Consider the following 3,768-nt stretch of genomic DNA (forward strand, 5'->3'; position numbering starts at 1 on the left):
GGATGTTGTATTAGCTAGGGCTGCTGTAACAAAGCACCACCGGCTGGGTGGCATACAACAGAAATTTATAGTTTGGAGGCCAAAAGTCCAAAGTCAAGGCGTTGGCAGGGCCACTCCCTCTGCAGGCTCTGGTGGGGAGCCTCTCTCCTAGCTTCTGGTGTGGCTGGCAATCCTTGGTGTTGGTTGGTGCTATGGACTCAAAATCATATATTGAGCCCCAGCTGGTTTGGCTCAGTGGATAGGGTGTCCGCCTGCGGGCTGAAGAGTTAGATTCCGGTCAAGGGCACATACCTGGGTTACTGGCTCAATCCCCAGGAGGCAGCCAATCAATGATTCTCTCTCATCATCGATGTTTCTCTCTCTTCCTCTCCCTTCTTCTGAAAATCAGTAAAAATATATTTTTAAAAAATCATATGTTGAAACCCAGTCTCCAAGGTAATGGTGTTTGGAAGTCAGGCCTTTGGGAGGCAATTAAGTGTAGATGAGGTCATGGGGGTAGGGCCTTATGTTGCAATTAGTGAGTTTATAAGAACAGTCCAGAGCCTAACTGGTTTGGCTCAGTGGATAGAGTGTCAGCTTGTGGACTGAAGGGTCCCAGGTTCGATTCCAGTCAAGGGCATGTACATTCCCAGTGGGGTGTGTGCAGGAGGCAGCTGATCGATGTTTCTCTCTCATCGATGTTTCTGACTCTATCCCTCTCCCTTCCTCTCTGTAAAAAAATCAATAAAATATATTTTAAAAAAAGAAAAAGATACAAGAGAGAGCTCCCTTCTCTTTCCTCTCTGTCAGGTGAGGACACAGTGAAAAGATGGCCATATGCAAATTGGAAACAGGTTCTCACCAGACACCACGTCTGCCAGTGCCTTGATCTTGGACTTCCCAGCTTCTAGAACTGTGAGAAAAAGTAAATGTTTATTGTTTAAGTTACCTGGTCTGTGGTAATCTGGACTAGCAGCCTGAATTTGACCAAGACATGTGGACACATCACTCCAATCTCTGCCTCTGTCATTACATGTCATTTTCCTTGTGTGTGGCTTTGGGTATCTTTTCTTATAAGGCACAATTCTAGGCCCACCAACTCCAGTTTGACCTCATCTTTTGTTGATTACATCTGCAAAGATCCTGTTTCCAAATAAGGTCATATGCATTGGTACCAGGGGTTAGGACTTGAACATATTTTTGGAAGGGACACAGTTCAACCCACACATATATGTGGAGTAGGCAAGTGAAACTTGGGGAAGAGTATTCCAGGTAGAGGGAACAGCAGGTGCAAAGGTACTTCCAGAAGGGTGCAGGTGAGTTCTAGGAAATAAATCAGCACAGCCAGAGTGAAGAGTGGGCACTAGGTGTGGCTGGGGTGGCTCATGCCAGGCCTCATAAGTCCAGTGGAGTGGTTAGGCTTGACTAGGATGCAATTAGAGATAAACCTCCAGTCTTAGTAACTTGACAGTAGAGATTCCTTCCTTGCTCATGGCAAGTGTGACATGGGTTGAACAGCTTTCCATAATGTAGCTCTACCATCAGAGCACATGGTCTCTAGGGGAAGGGAGGTCTGGGGGAGGCTGGCCTCTATGCCCAGGTCCAGAAGTGACCCTTCCACTCACAGACCATACAGCAAGGAGGTATTTGGGCGAGGCATGGATTTCTGTGATCCCTAACTGGCTCTCTCACCCAAATCTTATTTAGGGTTAGGATTTCATTCTCAGAGTGGTGGGAAGCCAGCCAGGGTTTTCACACAGTGTGACAAGATCTGACTTGGTTTTAAAGTTTCCTTCAGCTGGAGCCCTGAAGTGGAGGAGCTGGAACTCGGGGAGCTGAGTAGGCAGTGGCTTGCGTTGGAGTTGGCCACTGCAGTCACGTCATTATTTGTAGTTAACTCCTGCAATTTCCACTTCGCAGGCTCAGCCAAAAAAAAAAAAAAAAAAAAAAAGATTGTGAGAAAAATGAATTCATGTAGTTTTTAAAAAATCTCTGAAAATGTATTTTGTGCCTGTCCTCTTTATTCTAGACTGATGATTGTACACATTTGTATACATATATTACCTGACAGCCTGGGCTCCTTGTTGATTTGAGAACCTCACTGTCATGGAAGAAGCCCTCTACTCTAGTTCTGTAGCTGGGACCCAATAATAAGTGGAGATCCTTGTGTCAAAGGGACTTTCTGCTTCTTCCAACATCCCAGTCCTCTGCCTCTGTCAGATATACCCTTGGATGCAATATACTCACAGGGCTGCAGTTCTTTATAGTTTGCTTGGGTACCTGTACCCATCATCTCCTGTGAGTCACATTCCTGGTCCTTATGTCTGTGTGTGTGTGAGTGAGGGCTTAGGTGGAGATGGCGGGGTGAGTTTGTTCTAGATTTCACTGCAAGCCAGGTCAGTGTATGACCGAGGTTTTATGGATATACATGAATTCCAGTTATGGAACCGAGTCTGAAGTGGTCAGGTGGGCCTTGGGGTGACCCGGAGGGCATTTGCTCATCTGGTGGTGGATGCCCAGCTCTAGTTGATTGATACCTTGGGGGGAATGTAGTGCTGTGTGGCCAAATCTTGGTTTTCTGAAGTTGGTTACTTTTTCCAAGTGTAAAATTGTCACATTTTTCATTCTCATAGCAACTCATTGGCTGGCTGGATTGGGGAGTAAACCATGGCCCAAGGCTTTGGGCTTCAGTGTTCTCATTTATAAATTGAGGATGGTACCACCTTTCACAGGGCTGTTATGAGATTAGATCAGAAAATAGAAGGCCTAGCCCAACACGCTGGATCCGGCTGCACGAATCCAGCGGGTCAGCTACTTGTGTTCTGTGCTATTGGTAATCCCCAGGCTTCAGAGGTTGTGATATTGGTGCATTTGGGGCCCTCCACTCCTATGATTAAAAGGAATCGCAGGATTATGCAGGCCTTTTAAATTTAGTTGTCAAGGAGATATTAAGGGTTTTTGTATATTAGGAAAAAGAGAACTAACTACCCCAACCCCCGACATCATGATTTTGAAAATGTTAGTGGAATGTTTTTATTTTAAATTTCAGCAAAAATTAGTGAGTTAATTTAAATGAAAAATTTTAAGTAATCAAAAGTATAAACGTGATGCTAATCATCAAGTTGGTGTTGGGCGACCTGATTGGGGAACATCATGGTTCTACCGTTTCTCTCGCACGCATCCTAGTCAGCATGGTAGGCACCAGATCTCTGCAGGACTCCTCCCCAAACCGCGTCTCCCTGCTGCGGAGGCGGCAGAAAGGGCGGGAGCGAGGGGCTTTGAGGGCACCAAGGTCAAGGGGAGGGCGATCTGCGTCGCAGTCCCTCCGAGCCGAGGACCTTGGGGGACCCTAAGCGCCCAAGCTCGGCAGCCCGGATTCCGCCACTTCCAGCCAGGTGATCTTGGTTTGCGAGACTTGTTCGAACCTACTTCCCTCTTTGGGGAAATGGAGTGGCCGAGACTGTCAATGCTGGGAGTGGGGGCACCGGGAAGAGAGAGACTGCGGCCTAACGGGGCGGAAGGTATGTCTGGGGCCGCCTCTCAGCCTAGGGCTGGGACGTCGTTCAATCAGGCAACGCTCCGCAGGGCCCAGGCTCGCGCGGGTTCTAAAATGAGGACAAAGCCCGCCCGGATCTAGCGTGCGCGCGCCGACGTGGCCAATAGGACGCCGGCGCACGGTTGAGTGACGGGCGGCAACAGCCAGTGAGCATGCGTCTTGTTGCGAGGTGGGCGCCCCGGCTCCGGCATTATAAAGAGCGCCACGAGTCGGCATTGTCAGGCGGCGGTACT

The sequence above is a fragment of the Pipistrellus kuhlii genome, unplaced genomic scaffold, assembly GCF_014108245.1.
Source record: "Pipistrellus kuhlii isolate mPipKuh1 unplaced genomic scaffold, mPipKuh1.p scaffold_m20_p_8, whole genome shotgun sequence".
Lineage (NCBI taxonomy): Eukaryota > Metazoa > Chordata > Mammalia > Chiroptera > Vespertilionidae > Pipistrellus > Pipistrellus kuhlii.